Raw genomic sequence first — 21,587 nt, forward strand, 5'->3', positions numbered from 1 at the left:
TCTTCAGTAGATCAGTGCTGCTTTCCTCCTAGGTAGGTTTTCACTATAAGGTCTAATAGCATGACCGTTCAAAGGTGGGTGGGTAATTTACAGAGCACATACTAATTTGTTTTGCCCCACTGTTTCTGAAACCCTTCAAAGCCAGGCAAAAGTAAAACGACGATATGGATCCTTTCTTCATGAAAATCTTCCAACTTCCTGGAAAACGATGACAGTCTCCAGCAGTTCATAGAATTATCGAGTTGGAAGGGACCCCCCAAAGGTCATTTAGCCCAACCCCCCCCACAATAGCAGGAGTGCAGTGCAGTTCAGATATATATGAAATCTTATCCAGAGAGAAAGCTTGATGGAATAAGTGGTCCAGAAGTTGCTTGATCTCTTTAACAAGCAACAAGATCTTTGTTTCCCCTTCCATGGCAAATCCTTCCCATGTGGTGGTGCAGCATATTGTATGTGTGGTATAGCACACAGAAGAAAGCTTCCTTTTCAAACTGACCCCCGCCCTCCCCGCAAAAAGGACAGCACAGACCGGACAAGAGTCCTTGCTTCTGAGACAAAAATGACACGATGTTTGGGCACCACATAACACTGCGCTGAAGACGCACCCCACCATGTGCGCAATAGTCTACCAGTGCAGACAACATGCCACAGGGTCAAACCTCACCACTAACAGCTGCCTGAATGACCTACTTTGCACCGGTGGCATTTTGCATCTCTTGGGCAGAAAGTGGGGAAACTACAGGCTTGCTACTAAACGTGGCAGTGAGAAAGCAGTTTTTGAGGATGAAAGTCAACAGGTCCAACTTGGATGAGTGTGATTATCGCTCCTGGGAGCTTGTCAAAACTGTGGGGACGGAGACGAAAACAGAGAGGGAGAGCCCGTGGGGCATTTGAGTTGCCACTGGAAGCAAAGATTTAATTAACAAATGATGCTGGGAGACAGAGGCCTGGAGAAAGGGAAAACAGATGAATCGCCCTTCCCTCAGTGGGCGAGATTAGGAAAAGAGTTACTGATAACTAGCTATGGCTTTTAGTATTCAGACTCGCAGTTATTTAGACATACATGGTCTCCTGTATCTGTACTGTATCACACAGCTAAACAGCAGGGAGGACGAGAACTTCTGGATTGTTTACAGGTTTCCAGTCTGGGATAAACACAATCCAGTGTTGTTCCTGCGCAGGGGATTAGCATCCAGAGATGGGATTATATTGTAGTCAAACAGAAGCTGAGAGGGGAGAGTATCAAAGATGGCAATGACCCCATTCCTGGGAGGGGCCTGGGCCTTTGGGCAGACGAATTGGTGGCCCAAGCATTGCTTTTGCACCGCAAGGGACTCGCAGAATCACAGCTGGCTTCCCACTTTGCCTTATGCATCCACACAACAGGATATGACATAGCCAAATGAGGAAGAAAAGGACAATTCACCTGAGTGCACTTTTAAAAAAAAAATTGTGTGAAAGTGCAAATAAAAGGTAAAGGTCAAGGGACCCCTGACCATTAGGTCCAGTCATGACCGACTCTGGGGTTGTGGCACTCATCTCGCTTTATTGGCCGAGGGAGCCGGCGTACAGCTTCCGGGTCATGTGGCCAGCATGACTAAGCCGCTTCTGGTGAACCAGAGCAGCACACGGAAACGCCATTTACGTTTCCGCCAGAGCGGTACCTATTTATCTACTTGCACTTTAATGTGCTTTCAAACTGCTAGGTTCGCAGGAGCAGGGACCGAGCAACGGGAGCTCACACCGTCGCGGGGATTCAAACCGCCGACCTTCTGATCGGCAAGTCCTAGGCTCTGTGGTTTAACCCACAGCGCCACCCGTGTCCCTTAATGTATAGTTAGCAGAGTAAAAACTTAAACACGTTGCAGGATTCCCAAAAATTTAACCAGAGGCATCCCGACAGTGCAAATACTACTGAGCAATTACTTCAATAACTTTTTTGAATGTTTTAGGTCAAATTATAAAGGGGAGGGGGGAGGAACACACTGAAAAGGATGTTGACTGTAAGGACCAGAAAAGGCAACATGGTTTGTGTATGTGCTTTAAACATGGAACACCTTTGCAGCTTCAAGGGTGCCCCTTGCTGAGACTCTTAATCTCGGGTTCGTGGGTTCGAGCCCCACCCTGGCCAAAAGATTCCTGCATTGCAGGGGGTTGAACCAGATGCGTGGGGGGGGTCCCCTTCCAACTCCACAATTCAAATTAAAAGTCTTAATATATATATATTTTAAAAAATTAACATGTTGATAAAATGGCACCTCCGGGTATGGAAATAGTGAGCATGTGCTGAAAAGTAGGTAGGAATTGGCTCAGTTGCCCATTATGTCACCACACTTTTCAAAACAGCATCTCTTTAAAAAATGGAAGAACAAGACCGCAGTATCAGTGGAGATTCAACAACCCCCCCCCCCTTTAAAAAGTCAGATTTTCTGCAATCGGAAAAACAAGCGTGGTGAGAAGACAAGAGAACGATGATTTGGTGACAACATCATACACAAGGCCCTATAAAAAGTGAGTGAACCAAGTGGGATTATCCAATATGGAATCACCCTTAGGCTCTGGGGCAACAGCATGGAAGCAGAAATGATGGGAGATAAAAGTCAAAACTAAGCAGAACATGAGTTACCTAAACTAGGATCGCTCAGTCAGCAGAGCATGAGGCTCTTATCTCAGGGTTGTGGATTCGAGCCCCAAATTGGGCAAAAGATTTCTGCATTGCAGGGGGCTGGATTACACGACCCCTTGCGGTCCCTTCCAACTTGACAGTTCCACAATTCTATGAGGCAGCCATTTTTTGATCTCCTGAAATCTTTAGGTGCTTCAAGACGCTGTTTTGCCATCAAATGCCACCAGCAAATTCAGGCTACGCAGTTGAAGTGGATTTGGTGCTCTTGTGCAACAAACCTATTCCCTCACAAAAAAACAGACTTTGCGATAAGGCAAATGCCAGGAAATTCTGCTGTAAAGTGTGAGATAGCAAATGTTTTCGTCGTGCAACCTCACTGAAAACAGATCGGAGCGCAAAAGCATCAAACGTCATAATACCATCCTGCAAACTTTGTGCAATCAAATCAGGAAGGATGGTCAATAAACCTGGAAGCAACCTTTGTCTGAAAGCAGCAAAACCCTACTGGATTGGATCCAGACTATAGCACTGGGGCGGGGGGGGGGGAGGCTTAACCCTTGCCATTCCAGGATTGAGGGCTAAGCATGGTGCTATAAAAACAGCCCTGGATGGTGATCTGTTTCATACGTTGTCTGTGGCTCCTGACTGCCTGGCCACTTGATGGGAGCTAATCCAGTCCCAACGAGCTTGGGAAGATATGGGATGGCCAAGCAAGTGCTTTTGTGTGTGTTACACATTTGCTTCAATGCGATTCTGATAAAAACTGATAGGTGGTTTGCTCCCACCTGTTGCTGCTGCTGAGTAGAAGCTAAGATGCCTCAACTCGAAAGTTTCGCCTCACTCGCAAAACTCATTAGGTATCCACAGGCAAATAGCAATCTCAGCCTTAGCTACTCATCTGCATTATGGGGATAATGCTGTGCTTCCACACGGGGCTGCCCAAAGGATTACTGAAGCACCAAGAATGCTTGAAATGAACAATATAAATGCTAAGTGTTATTACTATTATCCTGCTCTAAAGGGAACCGGGGAGAACTAAATGCGTTCCCCCCTTTCCATTCTCTCTGCAACATCTGCTTCCCTATCCAATTGCCCTTTTCTCCTGTACATCCAGAGCTCATTTCAAATCCAGTTGTCACAGATGATGCTCATTTTGCGGGAGGAAGAGGGCGCATTACTAGCCCCTCGGGGGGCTAGCCGGCCTCGGATCCATGTGAGGTCCCTGGCCCTCTCAGCATGGTGGGCTACCTCTGGCCCAGAAGTGGCCCGGCTGATTAGATTGATGGCTTCCTGACGTCAGAATGCGATCCGTTAAAAGGTATTTATCTCAGGCTTGGGCCAAAGCTGCAGGAGAGATTAAAAGAGATTGAGGCCAAGATAATCCTTCTCCAGCAGCATCCCAGAACACAGCTGCCAAAAGGCCTCCGACCAAATGCATTTGCCAGCCCGCCGAACACCTTTTTTCCCAGAATACAGTTGCCTCAATTATTGCCCTAAGGTGTGTGTCCCCATTGCTGCCCTTTCCCAACCTAAGCTGGGGTTCACCAAAAAACAAGAGGGCAGTGGGTTTCACCAGAATACAGCCTGCCTGCCTCTGAATATCCCTCCAGACCCATTCCCCATAAAATGAAAAAAAAATATATATGCATGTATATTTTCTCCCTGGGATCGTTTCTGTTATCTTAATGCAAAACACAAATGAATCACACCAACATTCTCTGGATGTGCTCCCCCCCCTCCTCTTTCGAGAAAGCACATAACTCTCCCTCTCTTTCCCCTCCCAACCCGCTTGCTTTGCATTAAGTCCCAATCCGATTTCCCCAACTCTCTGGTGTCTGATTTAATTTGCCTGATGCTGCTCCTGGAATTGGCCCTCCCCCAAACCCCCACCCTTCCCTCCACAGTATCCCAGCTCCCCACAGGGAGATCTGTCCTGGGAGAGGATGAGACGTTGAGAGCCAGCGAGAGATACCAAGCGTGTGGACTGCCGCTGGTGCTGGAACACAAACAGCTGAAGTGAACTAGCAGTGGGAGCAGGTACCTCGTGGCCTGAAGGAGCCAGACCCCCCACCCAGGGAGCCAGGGGGTCCCGAGCAGGAGGGGTCAGCCCATAGAGAACGGTAAGAGTAGACTCCCTTCTTGATTCTTCTCCCCTCTCCTTGTTTTATAGCACCCAAATCCCTCACTCTTTTTGACTTGGTGGAATGCAAATTCTGGGTTTTCTAGGGTGTTGAAAGAGACCTGGTTTAAGAAGGTTGTGGGACAGGCGATTGCGTAAAAGTGATTTTGTTTCTGGGGCTACTTTCACAAAACTACATTCCCCAACCCATTATCTCTGTAGTTTGTGGAGCGGAGGTGTGCATATTGTCCCTTGTGAAGGCAACAGGAGTGTTATCTATCTCTATCACTGATCAACTTTCCAACTGACGAACTCATTACAAACTAAAAAGCGACCAGGCTTCGTGAGTGATGGTGAACGAGCTTTCCCCTGTACTTTTTGCTGTCCTGAAGGATTTACACATCCTGCCTGAAGTGGGACCTCAGAGTTGGCAGGTTGGCACAAGTTCTGTTCTGCTCACTGAAAAGGAGAGAGGACCAGGAGTCCCGCTTCCCCCAGAAAAAGGTCCCCCTAATGTAATGAGCTGGCAGCCACATGCTTCAGATTCTCACCCTTGCACCGTACTTTTAGAGTTCTCTTTGGAGAAAGAATCCACAACATTTGGTGGGAGCTGAAGGAATAGAGGAGGAGAGATCAGGGTAATTTTATCCTGCCCTTTGATCTCTGCTGGCAGGAGGAGGAGGAGGGTAAGAATGGTGGTGGATCAACTCTATCCGGTGCTGAAGGAGCTCAGGGTCAACAGGACGAGCAAGTCTTGCCTGCATAGGGATTACATGGAGTCCCAAGACATCTATTAATCCCACGTCCTTCCGTGCCTTTCCCTTTTCTATTTACAGCTCTTTGCCATAGCCTTCACCCGCCTTCCCTGCCTCAAGAGGAAAACTTGGGGTGCCATAGAAATTCAAGGCAGCGGAATCTGCACTGCCTGCTCCTCCCCACTGGTCCGTTTCCTTTCAATTTGTGACATTAGCTGATTTAAGTCTCAAAAACAAAAGTTCACACCACTCTGTTGTACAGGCAAGTGGCAGCCACACAGCAACGTCAGGAGCTGCCCTGCATTGGTGGGCCAAGGCACACTGAGTACATCCCTCAGAGTTGTTGCTATTTCGGCCTACCGCTTGTGTAACGGTCAGCTGCCAGTCTGCGAAAACTTACAGGTCCGGCCCTATCGTTGGGCAACCTGAGGGAGCAGGTTCAGTGAGGGGTTGAAGCGGTGTGTGCTGCACGGCTCTAGGGTAGCTGGCTGCCCTCAGGTGTGGCAACAGATACTGAGATGTCTCCAGTGCCAAAGTGAAGACTCAGCTGCCGTCTCAGTTGGTTTCAGTCCACCCTCTTGGTCTTCGCCTCAGGTGGCAAAATGCCTTGGATGGCATTGGACATAAGCACAGCCGGGAGCTTCCTTTTGTTAACTGAGCCACAAACACACACATACGCATAGTACCAGTTACAGATGGGTAGCCGTGTTGGTCTGCCATAGTCAAAATAAAAAAATTCCTTCCAGTAGCACCTTAAAGACCAACTAAGTTAGTTCTTGGTATGAGCTTTCGTGTGTATCTGAAGAAGTGTGCATGCACACGAAAGCTCATACCAAGAACTACCGTATTTTTTGCTCTATAAGACTCACTTTTTCCCTCCTAAAAAGTAAGGGGGAAATGTGTGTGCGTCTTATGGAGCGAATGCAGGCTGCGCAGCTATCCCAGAAGCCAGAACAGCAAGAGGGATTGCTGCTTTCACTGCACAGTGATCCCTCTTGCTGTTCTGGCTTCTGAGATTCAGAATTTTTTTTTTCTTGTTTTCCTCCTCCAAAAACTAGGTGCGTCTTGTGGTCCGGTGCGTCTTATAGAGCGAAAAATACGGTAACTTAGTTGGTCTTTAAGGTGCTACTGGAAGGAATTTTTTTATACACATAGTATTGAGGGGAAAACCTGAGTGATCCTACCCTAAACTGCTTGTCCTGATAATATCAATGAAGTGTATGGAAAGCATAAAAAGAGTCACCAAATACTCTGGGGTTTTTTAATGTAGGAAATATTTCATTTTCTTATATTTGGAAAAATGCTGCTGGTTTGGAGCAGAGGTATTGTTCACATACTTGTTTCACACCAGGTTTGTTTTCCACGTATCAGGTGAACGTATGGCCAGCTTTCATTGGTTCATGCCCTTAGCGAGCGGTGTTTGGTCCTAAGGTAACTACCAGTGTGAGCTTTCTTCATATAGAAGTTGCAGAGGTGAAAGGGACCCTGAAGATCATCCACTCTGACCCCCTTGCAGTGCAGGGATGAATATGCAGCTGCCCCAAGTGGAGATCGAACCTGCAACCTTGGCGTTACCAGCGCCATGCTGTAACCAATAGCTGAGCTATCCAGGCTATTGGCCTTAATGTGTGGTGCTTTATCCTAGAGCAGCAGTAGCCAACGTAGTGCTCTCTAGAACTTGCTGTACTATAGCTTGAATCATCCTTGACCACTGGCTGTCTTGGCTGTGGCTGATGGGAGTGATAGTCCAAAACATCTAGAAGGCACCCAGTCAGTGAAGACGGATCTAGAGGCCTCGTTTTATGGTACAGTCCTTCGGGGAAAGCCATATTTTGTATAACATAGGCGAAGTTGTCTAGGTGCTCTAGCACTGCTGAGAAGGACCGAAAGAATATAACAGCTCCAACCAGATGTGATAACGTAGTAGTAAGATATTGCAAAGAAGATAAATGCAATCACTGGTGGCATTAGCAAAGCACCGTATACAGGACATGGGGCACTTTTTAAGAACAAAAAGGAAGAATTCAGATAGTAATAACAGGTTTTTTTAAATGTGTGTAAGGCTGAGGCATCTAGGTAGGTTCAACTAAGATATTATTATAGAATAGAAGAGCTTGTAGTTATTTTCACAGCTGTCATAACTCTTCATTATAGCTGAAGAAATAGCAACAGAAGAAGCATCTCCTCCATTTTTTTGTTTTTGTTTTTTTAGTGGCGGAACAAATTGCCAAAGACGGGTTTTATTTGTTCTAAATGTCATAATGTGTTGTACAGAATTATGGATGATGTCTAGTGTTTTGGAGCTGGAATTTGTGGAGACCTGGACTCAAATCCCTACTCAGCCATGAAGTCCTCAGATGACTTTGGACAAGTCATTAATATTCAGCCTAACCCATCCAAACAGGGATGTTGTGGGAATAAAATAGGATTAACATATTCATGCCCCTCTAAACTGCTTGGACAAAGAGCAGGATACAAATGTGATAAAATCTCTAAAGTTCACTTAAAATCAGATAAACATGACCCAGATAGCATCAGAAAATAAACAAGTGTGCTCTTAACCCTCAAACTCCTTAATTAAACAAGGAAAGCTTTACTTGATCACCTAATTAAAGCTTCCATTCTACCCTACACTGTAACAGGTAAAGTAAATCAAGCATCTATCTATCTATTGAGAACTGTTCAGGATTTATGTATAACATGTGAGAAACACAACAAGCCTACAGAGTCACATCATTTAAAAGTTAATGCTTATGTCCCAACAAAATCAACAGGGCAAAACGTAAGCTCATTTCAGCTGGACGAGGTAACTACTAGGTGGGTTTGTAGCTGGTTAACTAACCAAACCCAATGAGTGCTCACTAATAGTCCCTCATTATCTTGGGGGGAAAAGTGACAAGTGGGGTGACTCAGGGTTCTGTCCTGGGCCCATTGTCGTTCAGCTACTTGGATGAAGGTATTGAGGGGATGCTTATCAAATTTACAGGTGACACCAAACTGGGAGGGTAGCTAATGCTGCAGAAGACAGAATCAGGGTCCAAGATGACCTTAACATACTGAAGAACTGGGCCAAAACTAACAAAATGAATTTCAGTAAGGAGAAATGTCAGATTCTGCACTTAGGCAGGAAGAACCAGATGCACAGATATAAGATGGGGGACACCTGGCTTACTAGCAGTACATGTGGAAAGGATCTAGGAGTTTTGGTGGACCAAAAGCTTACCATGAGTCAAGAGTGTGATACAGCAAGAGAAAAAGGCTAATGCTATTCTAGGCTATATCAACAGAAGTACAGCGCCCACATGAAGGGAGGTTATAGTTCTGCTTTATTTTGCCTTGGTTAGACCACACCTGGAGTACCATGTCCAGTTCTGGGTGCCACAATTTAAGGAGGATATTGTCAAACTGGATGGAACGTGTGCAGTGGAGGGCGACCAAGATGATGAAGGATCTGGAAACCAAGCCTTATGAGGGAGTCGGGTATGTTTAGCCTGGATAAGAGGAGACTGAGAGGAGATATGATAGCCAACTTCAAATATCTAAATATCCAATGGAAGGTAGAGCAACTTTCTGTTTTCCTGCTCTAGAGGGTAGGATTCAAACCAATGGCTTCAAGCTACAAGAAAGTGTGATTACAACTAAACATCAGGAAGAGCTTTCTGGTGGTTAGAGCTGTTCAATTGTGGAACAGACTCCCTTGGAAGGTGGTGACCTTTCCTTCTAGAAGAGTTTGGGTGGCCATCTGGATGCTTTAGTTGAGATTCCTAGATAGCAGGTGGTTGAACTAGATGGCCCTTGGGATTCCTTCCAACTGTATAATTCTATGATTCTGTATCCATTACCATACATGATCACATTCAGAGCTGTAAACAAAGGAGTGCAGGAAGCCATGCTGGTCCCAGCCAGGGTATGGGGGGGGGGAATCCACTGAACACAGTCATAACCCAACAAAAAATCACAGAGCCAATATGTTTTTTGCATTTCAGGCTCGATCATCTATTTTTAAAGGCGAGGTAGAGGTAAAATATGTTACCACTTGGAAGGACATCTTACTGAATCACTATTGCAAAACTAATATATTTTAGGTGTACTATGGCCTACACTCTCCAACCGTCCACCTCCATTTTATTTATTATTTTATTTCATAAAGTTTATATACTGCTTGATTGTAGGAAAAAGCCCAAAGTGTTGTTTTTTTCCTTTCTTTCTGCGAGTTTACCATTTTGTCATTTTTAGATGGATTGTATTCAGGGCTTTTTTCCCAGCGGGAACTCAATTCCGTCACCTCTCAGGTGGGCGCCATTGCCATTATAAGAGAACAAGGGAGGCGTTGATGGTGAGTTGCAGCACCTCTTTTTCTAGAAAAACAGTGCTGATTGTATTGCATTAGCATCACGGGTTCTGCCTTGTGTATATGAAAGCAGGACTGTCTGCATGTCCCTGGCTTTCTCCAGCCTCAAAAGAAGCTTCATACAATTGATGCCGGATCTGCTTCAGGCCTGGTTCGATGGACAGGGTTCTTACTGTATGTCCACTGAAATACTTTGCAGAATTTGCTGCATTTCCGGGCCAACATTTGCTTTCTGCCATTTACTGTAGGGTACAGCAGGGCTGAGGCTTCAGGGGGAGCTACGAGTTATTCTTATCCTTGTGTGTGGCTTCTTGTCCTTCTGAGGTTGGGAACAATTCCCAGCCTTCATTTAGACTGTTCCCTTTGCGAGATTGGAAGGTTCCGCTGGAGACCTGAGCCTAAGCTGCTCCATCTCTCCCTCCTGCTATATTTAGCCCTTCCTATCCCTCCTAATAAGTGAGCCTCTGCCCTAGCGTAGGATTCTTCTGCCAGCTTAGTCACCCCTCACCTTTGCAGCGGTGCAAACTTCGCCACACCAACCCCCATCACGCCTCCTTCCCCGAAATGAACACGGGGGCTTAAAAATAGCTAAAGGAGAACGAGAAGTTAGGGGACGGAGCGGGTGGTGAATGACAAAAAGAGAAGTTGGGAAGGGAGGTACGATTTGGAAATAGGACAAGGAGAAGATGAGGAGATGGAGGAGCAAACCAGGAGGCAACAGAGCTGTGCCTTGAATGTGGGGCTGAGGTTAGCAGAGCTGGGAGAAGTAGCAGGGATTTGGGGCCCTCACAGGACAGGAAAAGGGCTGTAGACAGAGTTGGCAAGTTGCCACCCATTAAAGGCAGAGGAATGGACACTGGCACCATTTGCAGCCAGGCAGGGCTGGTGGGCAAAGCCCTGTGCCAGGAGGGTGGCCAGAGAGGTTGGAATTGAGGCAATCTGGGGTCGTAGAGAAAGCCTTAGTTTGGAAAGAAGGGGGTTCAAAGCCCACACCCCTGGATAGCTGTGGGCAAGGACTTAACCTCTCATACTAACCTCACCAAATTGTTGTGAGGACACAGGGTACATTCCCCCAGAGGGTAGCCACTCTCCCCACATTACAGCGTATTTACAGAGTCTGTTTAGAGACAGCCTCTCTATGAAGGGCTCTCTGACCCCAGTCTGCTGTAAGGCATAAGGGGAGTCGCAGTGGCCCATTGAGGGTTAACACCTGGGCGGATGACCGTGCATGCAATCTGCAGGTCCCCTGGCCGCAATCTTCCCCACCATGCAGGGATGTATTGTGTTTCTGTTTAAATTCCAGCCATTATTTTTAAACGTGCGCCTATACATACAAATTAGCCAATGCAAATGTTACGCAAATCTGTGTGTTCTCTTCTTTGTGGTGAAACCTTCCCCTCTTGCCTAAATGGCCCTTCTGTCTGAGTTCTAGAGAGGAATGGCGGGACGGCCTTGTGAAAGAAGGAGCAATGGCTCAAGTCCCACTGCCATATTTTCAATAACTCATTTGATGTTTTATCACACATGGGCTTGGAAGAGAAATGTCACAGATCTTCCAAAGCTCTTGTGTTCCATGGCCTTTTGATCTCGCTCAGAGGCCTTCCCTCGCCACACCTGGCTGGACCGTTGCAGGGAGGGAGGCAGAGATGGTCTGCCAAAGATGATTAATCTGATGAAGGAGGCACTAGCCCATAAAAGCTTCTGCCACCATAAATCTGGTGCAGACCAGCTCTATGCATGTTTACTTTGAAGTAATTCCCCATTAAACACCATGGGGCACACTCCCATGTAAGTGTGTGCTTGCAGCTGTGAGCCTTAATCTTTCAGGTGCCACCTGTCTCTGCTGTTTTTAATTTAACCCTAACATCATTCCTATAACTAGCAAAATAAATAGAAATGGGAAAGTATCCTGTTGTCATACTTGGAGGGTTGAGGCTGAGAAGAGGGAGGGTCCACAGTGAAATGTGGACCGAGTGCTTTCCAGCTCATAAATTCCACTTTTAGTCACTGTGTTACACTGCAGAAACCTCAAAGCCCTCCCTTTTCTTCCTCTTCTTCCTCCTCTTCCTCCTCATCCTCCAGTATAATGTTGTACTGCTTTAACCTTCCATTAACTCCAGGGGTGCAGGGAGACAGGACATGCGTGTCTGATGCTTTTGCTATACTCTGGCCCTGCAACATACCTTCCAATGTTTCTCTGATGAAAATAGGGACGTCCCATTCCATAATGATAAAGTTACTCTTTTTACACCATACATCTTACTGGGTTGCCCCAGCCACTCTGGGCAGCTTCCAACATATATAAAAATATAATTAAACATATTTTTTTAAGAAACAAAGCTTCCCTATACAGGGATTGCCTTCAGACGCCTCAGGGGTCGGATAACTCCCTACCCTCCAACATTCCACCAATGAAAATAGGGACGTCCTAAGGAAAAGCAGGACATTCTGGGATCAAATCAGAAAGAGGGACATCCCTGGAAAATAGGAACACTTGGAGGGTCTGGCACTGTGAATTGCCAAACAGATTCAAGAAAAGGCAGGCTTTAGGGATGTAGAGGCAGGTGCAGTGGCGTAGCGTGGGTTGTCAGCACCCGGGGCAAGGCAAGCAATTTGCGCCCCCTAACCCTAACCCCCAGATGTTGCGGCCGGTGCGGCCGGCCCCCCTGCACCCCCCCACGCTACGCCACTGGGCAGGTGGGTGCTTCTCCTTGGAGCAGAGCAGAGAGCTTGTGCCAAACTGGGCCAGGATTCAGTTCTGGCCTTAGACAAGATAAAGAAAAAGAGAGGGAACAGAAAAGTCCGAGGCCAATTCCAGCTTTTGCCAACCACCTGATTGTTAAGATCAGTTCTTTTTTATAGAAAAAAAGGTGTCAGTACTCGCTATGAAGTTGTCACAGTAAGTGCCACACTTTTAACATGTGAGGAAGAGGGGAAGGTGCTGGTATTGCGTACCCTTGCGTTCTGGTTAAGACTACAACTCCCATCAGTTCCCATCTAGCACAGCTGTGCTGGATGGAGCTGATGAGAGTTGTTGTGTGGAGGGCTCAAGTTGGAAAAGGCTGTCATATTCAAACAACTGTTTTGCAGAGGATAACATGACAGCTGCACGTCTTCCTTTGCTTGTATGCCTATTGCCCACTGTAATGAACCACACATTCGCCTCCAAGAATAATAAGACCAAGGGCTGTGTCGTTAAAAGAACACTATAAACACTACAAATATTATTGAGTCTCTTGGTGCGGGAACCAGGCCCTGTGACCAGTAGGGCTTCACAGGACTGGGGCTTTCCTAAGTTTGTTTTGGAGAGGCAAGGCGCGGCCACACAGGTGAGGCCAATTGGTAACTCACAGCACCTGGTGGCAAGAGCCGAGAAGGGATATAAGGTCAGCATTTCCCTTTGGCTCTTTGCCACAGCAACACGCTTCCTGCCTTGTTGCGCTTGGCTTCTTGACTCCTTGCTTCCTGATCCTCGGACCCTTGGCTTCTTGACTCCCGGCTCTCTGACCCTCGGACTCTTGGCTTCCGGACTCTCATTCCTGCTCCCACCCCGCCATCTTGCCCCTGGTCCCGATGTCCTCAGCTGGGACTTTGGCCGCCCGTAAACTGGACCATGACAACAACTCAGACAAGATTCAGACTAAAGCACATGGTTAATATTACTGCAGAAGAGATTCAAGGAAGATTCTGCCGATGCATTGAACAGATGCCCCAAGCCAGGACCAATTTTAAACTCCCGAAACATCAAACGTGGAAACAACAGAGATGCACACATAGATCTACTGGTCTTTCCACCACTGCTACAGTTACAGGAAGGTTAAGGCAAGTGAAATATTATAAATGGAAAAACTCACAGAAAAGCCATAAATAAGAGAATGGAGTATTGCATGAAGAGAGAGGGGGGGAAATTTGCCCTAGAAGATGATCGCCCATCAAAATTTCTATACCAGTCTTCAGTTGAAATTCCCAGGGTGTTTTACATAAAACAATTTTGAAAAATTAAAAGTACAGTTCGTACAGGAAGAAAGATCTTAAAAGCCAGATAAAAACAATAAGCAAGACTAAAGTTAACTCTAAAAGGCCTTTCCTTGATTCTTGAAAGTACGATGAAGTAGGCACCAAGACCTCTCTGAGGAAAGCATTCCTTAACTGAGGTGCCACCACTTAAAAGGCCCTGTCCTTGGTAGCCACTTTCCTTACATCAGATGGCAGCCCTTTGCAAAAGGGAGGCACCTTTGAAGACAGACAGCTATTCAAGTATCCTGGCATCACAAAGTTCAACTCTCTTCTTGGGACAGGAAGTGAGCAGATTACACCATACCCACTGAACTGTGGGAAACGGTGAACCACAGGGAAGGTGCGAAGGACCTGCCCAGTGCTTCAGACAATGCTAGTTTGGGACTGGAGATTCTGGCTGTGTTCAGTTTGTTTGTTCAATGGCCTTGATTTGCTCAGCTTGACTAGTAACTTGAGGACCATGTGAGATTTTGACCCTTATAGAAACCACAATAAGGATCCAGTGTGGTTGTAGCAGCTGTGGGCCAGAAATTATTTTTTAAAAAAAAAATCCTGTGGTACCTCATGAAAAATAGCAGCCATCATTTCAATTTGCATTGTCAAGGCTCTCTGCAACAAGAAAAACAGGAGAGAAAACTGCCTAGTTTTTAAACTGGGGGAGCTTGTCTTTTTATGACATCTCATATGTGAAACACTTCAGATCTTCTTCCAACCCAGAAAGGCTGGTTTTGTTTGAAGATCGAGAAAGAAAGCACATGAAGGAGAAGCATGGAAGGTGAACAGAACTGAGAGACGCCCAGAGTCCAAACAAAAGAGGTCTAGAAGAAGTTAAGAGGGAGTTTGGCTCTTGTTCAACAGTTACTTCTCTGGCGCATATTCCCTTGTCACTCCTGAAAAGTTTTATTTTCAATGTCCCTTCAATGCAGATTACCGTAGTTAATATGCTTCAACAAGCCTTTTATACCTGCAGTACGGACAAGGAAATCAATCATATTTACCCAAAGCATATTTTAAGTATAGAAATTTCTGGTCTGTGCTCTTCAATTTCAAGCACAAAACCAAGAGATAGTTTATTCCAGACTGATAACTCCAGAATAATATGCAAAGTTTAGGGGCGAAGTGGAGTTCGTGGCAATCAAGGAAGTGTAAACAACTCCCTTGCGACTCCGTTGTATCCCTTTGATGCAAGAAGCAGGAAAAGTCCATCTGCCTGACATGAAAAAAACTTGAGGGAAGAGAGTGGAAAGGTGGCTAGTGAGGTTACCTGCAGAACGTGAAGCCTGAGAAATTTCTGGTGCTGTCTGAAGACCAAGAGCAAAGCCTACACGCCATACATTTAAAGCACATTTCCCCCAAAGAATCCTGGGAGTGGCAGTTTAAGGGTGCTGGGAAATGTAGCTCTGTGAGCGGTAAACTACAGTCTCCCGAATTCTTTGGAGGAAAGCCATGTGGTTTAAGTGTGGTGTGTGGCTATAGCATTGCTCTGATTGCCAAGTTACAACCTATTAAAAACAATTTGTTGTTGCTGTTGTTGTTGTTTAGTCGTTTAGTCGTGTCCGACTCTTTGTGACCCCATGGACCAGAGCACGCCAGGCACTCCTGTCTTCCACTGCCTCCTGCTATCCAACCATCTTGTCCTCTGCCGTCCCCTTCTCCTTGTGCCCTCCATCTTTCCCAACATCAGGGTCTTTTCCAGGGAGTCTTCGCTTCCCATGAGGTGGCCAAAGTCTTGGAGCCTCAGCTTCAGGATCTGTCCTTCCAGTGAGCACTCAGGGCTGATTTCCCTAAGAATGAATAGGTTTGATCTTCTTGCAGTCCATGGGACTCTCAAGAGTCTCCTCCAGCACCAGAATTCAAAAGCATCCATTCTTCGGCGATCAGCCTTCTTTATGGTCCAGCTCTCACTTCCATACACCACTACTGGGGAAACCAGAGCTTTTACTATACGGACCTTTGTTAGCAATAGAAAAACGATAAAAACAATAGAATCACCCAATGGGAGGCCACATTGGATGTGGACAGCAGTACCTGAGGGTGTTTAATTCTTCCCTTTGGCACCATTTAATTCCTCCATCCTGTAGTTGCTGAAGAAAAAAGTCAGGCACAATATGGATACCTCTGTCTTGCCTTCACCCCACAGTGGGGTTATTAGCATATTTGGGAGAGGACTTCAATCAAGTAAACAACACGGGCAGGACAAGTTAAAACATCCCTCCCCTGCCCTGATCTAGTATGGACACCCTGCAGATGCTTTTTAATGTTGTTTTTTTACAGTTATTATCTTAATGGCAAGAGATCCAATCAAGGTTCTGCCATGCAACACGCAGGTTTATTCTGCCTTGATCATTTTGGGCCAATCAACATGCAATCTGTGACTAGGATCTCCTATGGGGTTTTTAAAATTGAAAGGTGCTTGGGGGTAAGGTGGGGGGCTCCGGACCAAGCCCATGGGAGTATTAACCCTTTTCACAAAGTCTTTCTTAAAAATGAAATCTCGCCACCACCCAGCCTCAGAATGAGCGGTGGCCAGGCCTTTGGCTAAAGAACTGTAATATTTCTTAAATAGGTAAAAATTTAATGTTATAATATATTAAGATCAAAGATCAGGATAATAAGGAGGGAAAGAAATTGCTGAATTAATTAACTGAATCGGAATACAAAAAAGGGAGGTATGAGGAGGTCAGGGAAACAAGGATATGAATGTAAGATATGGAAAGGTTGTATTTTTATTTTTATTTTTTTATCTGTGTACTTATTCTGTATTTTTCTTGTATTTTTATTTTTGTCTTTTATTTTTGCATTTTCTGCTTTAATGCAATTCCTTTTTCCGAAACTTTAATAAATATTTATAAAAAAAAAAATAAAGAACTGTAATATTTCTCTAATGCAGGCATAGGCAAACTCAGCCCTCCAGATGTTTTGGGACTACTACTCCCATCATCCCTAGTTAACAGGACCAGTGGTCAGGGATGATGGGAGTTGTAGTCCCAAAACATCTGGAGGACCAAGTTTGCCTATGCCTGCTCTAATGGCTATGCAGGTGGTTTCCTGATCTGCAGAGGTGATGTTTGGGACAAGGGCTCTGCAATGTGTTGTATGCGATGAACGGCAGTTTGCCATTTCAACAAAGATGGGGATAGAGAAAAATTGGGGCATCTCTGTGAAGCAGGGACCTGCTGCCTATTTGCCACTGCTGTGCTTGCATATTCGCAAATAAAGTCAACGTTGTGACAACACTCTGAAAGCTCCAGTGCCATCTCCCATCCAAAGAAAATGAAGCCACTGTAGGTAGCTCTGCCCTTGAAACCTCTCTCCATGTTTGCTTGGGGAACACAGATGGCAGTAGCAGTTCTCCAAAGCAAGGAAGAAGAAAAGAAATGCTTGGGGACATTTCTGAACTGGCAAAGGTCTGTGCAATGTTTCCTCCCTGAACCAGCCACTCCCTGAAACACTCAAATAATATATTCCTACCACCAAACAGTCTTACCTGGGATCATCAGGCGAGATGCAAAACATCCAGAGAACATCCTGAAACCTGAAACTCTCACTGTGGCCCATCGCAGAACAGGTGTGAGTGGAGTCTGAAGATGGAGTGATGCTGGTGGAGAGAGAGGAGTCAGTGATGAATGAGCCTCCTCTAAACCCTTGTTGCCATACATTCAGACCATTTTCACATGACAGTCTCCTGGCCTCTTAAGGGCATGCAGGGTCTTTCGATCTTTAGCCTCTTCGCCATCCTGTTATCCCATGTTAACGTTCCAACCAGCTTCATTAATGTGTAATCCCAAAAATTTGGGTCCCCTACAAACTGACACCAAAGTTTTAGCACTGGATTTGGATTTGATATCCCGCTTTATCACTACCCAAAGGAGTCTCAAAGCGGCTCACATTCTCCTTTCCCCTCCTCCCCCATAACAAACACTCTGCGAGGTGAGTGGGGCTGAGAGACTTCAGAGAAGTGTGACTGGCCCAAGGTCACCCAGGAGCTGCATGTGGAGGAGCGGGGAAGCGAACCCGGTTCACCAGATTACGAGTCCACCGCTCTGAACCACTACACCACACCAGAAAATGTTGGGGGGGGGGTTTTGGTGGGACCTATGGCCCCCAGTTTGAGTATGAATAAGTTTGGGAGGGCAGCACAAAATTTGGGGTTCATGGCACAACACGAGCACAAATCTTTGGCATCAAGTTGGAGGGGAATTGGACAATGTTGGATTGGGGGAGGTGTTCACTTGCAAGCCTGATTTCCTGTATGAATTGCTCAGTTTTGGGGGTGGCAGAAAACAAGGGGTTCAAGGTACAAAACAGTAAAAAATCATTGCAAAAAAAATGGCACTGGTTTGGAGTTAATTGGACAATGGTTTGGGGGGATACTTACGGCCTCTGGTTTGAGTATCAATCACTCAGGACAGTATGTGGAATTTGCAACGCAAAATGAAGACAAAACTTTGGCATCAGTTTGAAAAGTTACACGTTAAGCTGTTCCAGCCCCTTACCTCAATCCCATAGTTGACGTTGTTTTAAATCCTGTGCATACAGCTTCAGCCTCCAATAGATTTATCCCATTGGATTCATTCATTTAATAATATTCAAAATGACCAGAAACGACATACTGTACCTAATTAATCAGACAGCCCTATTTTAAAATGCCAGTGGTTTTTACTAGAAATTCTTACAATAATTGCAGGTGGCCAGTGCCATCTTGGAAGAGGGCTTCCCCCTTTCGGAACCCCTCTTCTAAGATTTGGTCCGCTATGACGTATGCATGTGCCATCTAAAAAACAGGAAAAGCTGCCTTTTTCATAAAAAAAACACTATCCAATCATGTGCATTCAAAACTCTTCAGTTCCACCGTTCAGCCTAAAAAGGACAGCTTGCAACAATGGTACCGTCAGTGGCGTAGCGTGGGTTGTCAGCACCCGGGGCAAGGCAAGTAATTTGCGCCCCCTAACCCGTGGATTTGCGCCCCCTAACCATAACCCCCAGATGTTGCGCCCGGTGCGGCCGGCCCCCCCTGCACCCCCCACGCTACGCCACTGGGTACCGTACACATTAAGCAAACAGTACAAATCCAATTATATAGAGAAAGAGCATAAAACCCACAAGACGGGCCAGGATAAAAACAACCAAAACAGCAGATTGGACCAATTAATTCATCCTTCAAAACTCGTCTGATGAATCAGTTAGCATTTCTTTCTAACTGGGTGACGTCCCTAGCTGGGCAGCATAGCGGAGGGGCGTTTGCCAAGTCAACACACAAGAACTGAGCTGGTGATGGGAGAAGCACCCTGAGTGAGGCAGCGTCTACAAGTCCCAGCAGCTACCTAGGGCGCTGCCGAATATCCTCTCTCAGCACTGCCACCTGTTGCTTCTGCTTAGTAGCAGCACAGCAGAAAATAGGACGGCTGGCATGATGTGATCAAAGAGAAACCAAGGCTGCGTACGCACTGTGCTGAGGTCCAGCGCCGAGGGCCTTCTGGCGGTTCCCTCATTGCGAGAAGCAAAGCTACAGGGAACCAGGCAGAGGGCCTTCTCGGTGGTGGCACCCGCCCTGTGGAACGCCCTCCCAGCAGATGTCAAAGAGATAAACAACTACCTGACATTCAGAAGACATCTGAAGGCAGCCCTGTTCAGGGAATTTTTTAATGTGTGACATTTTAGTGTATTTTTGGTTTCTGTGGAAGCCGCCCAGAGTGGCTGGGGAAACCCAGCCAGATGGGCGGGGTACAAATAATAAATTATTATTATTATTATTATTATTATTATTATTATTAGCACACGACTTCCGCTCAGTAATCCTGGAAAACTAGGGTTTTGCCACCTTTGTTCTGGCAAAATACAGGACAGGATGGCAGTGGGTGGGTAGGGGGGGGTGCGTGATCCACCCCACCCACCCCCATCGCCACCACCTGGTGCTGAAATGACTTCAAAGCAATCCATTACAACCTATTGCAGCCTAACCGGCTGGCCCCTCTACAATTTGTCACACACAAATACACACACATACACACACAAATTTGTAAATCTGTCTTGTGTTTTGCTACCCGGAGCTGTAATGCATGACCTTTCGCACACATGCAGTACTGTACAGCAGTAAATGCAGACCAGGGCAAAAATAAATAAATAGGGGGGCATATTCTGATGAGGGGATGAGCTTTGTTCCACATGTTCAATTTCGGAAGGAGATAAAAAATATTAAGGAGGCAGGCTTTCTGGGAAATGATATATAATGAAATGAAAAAGGTACTTAAATGTACTTTCCCTAAGAAACCAGAGGCCTTTCTCTTGGGCATTGTCGGCCAATTGGTGTCAAAGAAAGATAGAACTTTCTTTATGTATGCTACAACAGCAGCAAGAATACTTATCGCAAAGTATTGGAAGACACAAGATCTACCCACCCTGGAAGAATGGCAGATCAAAGTGATGGACTACATGACATTGGCTGAGATGACTGGCAGAATCCGTGATCAGGGAAAGGAGACGGCGGAAGAAGAATGGAAGAAATTTAAAATCTACCTTAAGGACTACTATAAACTCGCTGAATGTTAGAATGTCGAGGTTTTCAGAAAGAAAGGGTTACAGTGATATAAGATTAGATTAAAGAAAAGATTAACATGACAGAGGTTGGAAAGAGATATTTAGAAGTTGTTAAAAAACTATGGACATTGGGATGCAGAAAGGGGAGGTATGGGGAAGTCCGAGAAGAGAGGTTTATGAAAAAATTGTTATGAAACTATACGTGTTTGTATGTCTTTTTATGTGTGTGTTTGTTTAAAAAAAACTTTGTAAAACCAATAAAAATCTTATAAAAAAAAATATTAAGGAGGCAGGGAGGGCAAGTCTTGTGGGGAGCTGCTCTCTCCCCTCCTCTCAAATATTATGTTCAAAACTTGGGTCTCTGGGCTACACTGACCGAAAACCGCTTTTTTTCTAGAGACTCAGAACCTGTTGCTCTCTGAGGGATGGGGCCTGGTGCTCCCAGACGAAGCTGGAAGACGAAGGGGAAGGGACAACATGAAAGCCTTGCCCTTGTTTGCTCTTCCTTGGAGGTGGGATTAGGAGGGGGGGGAGGAAAGGAGAGAGAGAGAGAGAGTGAGTCCAGCAGCAAAGCAGAAATAGGGGGAATACAGGACAAACTACGGTATGTCCTGTATTGAATCAATACAGAACATAGCATTTTACATTGAAATAAGGGATAATCCCGTAGTGTATAGGATGGGTGACAACCCTACTGGGAACTGTAGTTTATGCCTCACAGGGGCGCAATCCCCAGCGCCCTTAACAAGCTACGCTTCCCAGGGTTATTGGGGGGGAGTCGTGTGCTTTTTAATGTAGAGTCTGCTGCTACTCATTTACTCTCGTTAATTGTTTTCCTAACGCAATTACAATACAAAGGTCCGTATAGTTCAAGCTATGGTTTTCCCAGTAGTGATGTATGGAAGTGAGAGCTGGACCATAAAGAAGGCTGATTTCCAAAGAATGGATGCTTTTGAATTCTGGTGCTGGAGGAGACTCTTGAGAGTCCCATGGACTGCAAGAAGATCAAACCTCTCCATTCTGAAGGAAATCAGCCCTGAGTGCTCACTGGAAGGACACATCCTGAAGCTGAGGCTCCAAGATTTTGGCCACCTCATGAGGAGAGAAGACTCCCTGGAAAAGTCCCTGATGTTGGGAAAGATGGAGGGCACAAGGAGAAGGGGACGACAGAGGATGAGATGG

At 45.9% G+C, this 21,587-nt stretch overlaps 1 protein-coding gene and 1 long non-coding RNA gene across 2 annotated transcripts in view; one reads left to right on the forward strand and one right to left on the reverse strand.

Annotated features, from left to right (window-relative positions):
• Positions 1-12,460, reverse strand: part of LOC309522709 — a 289,900-nt gene extending 277,440 nt beyond the window's left edge. Inside the window, exon 1 of the long non-coding RNA XR_014215159.1 lies at positions 12,420-12,460. This is a non-coding gene — a long non-coding RNA (uncharacterized lncRNA). The remainder of the gene's footprint in view (positions 1-12,419) is intronic.
• Positions 4,574-21,587, forward strand: part of GNB3 (G protein subunit beta 3) — a 30,294-nt gene continuing 13,280 nt past the window's right edge. The window contains exon 1 of the mRNA XM_082206138.1: positions 4,574-4,746. The gene's annotated coding sequence lies outside the window, so the exon portion shown is untranslated. The remainder of the gene's footprint in view (positions 4,747-21,587) is intronic.

The sequence above is a fragment of the Podarcis vaucheri genome (genome assembly GCF_965113315.1).
Source record: "Podarcis vaucheri genome assembly, chromosome: 17".
Classification (NCBI taxonomy): domain Eukaryota; kingdom Metazoa; phylum Chordata; class Lepidosauria; order Squamata; family Lacertidae; genus Podarcis; species Podarcis vaucheri.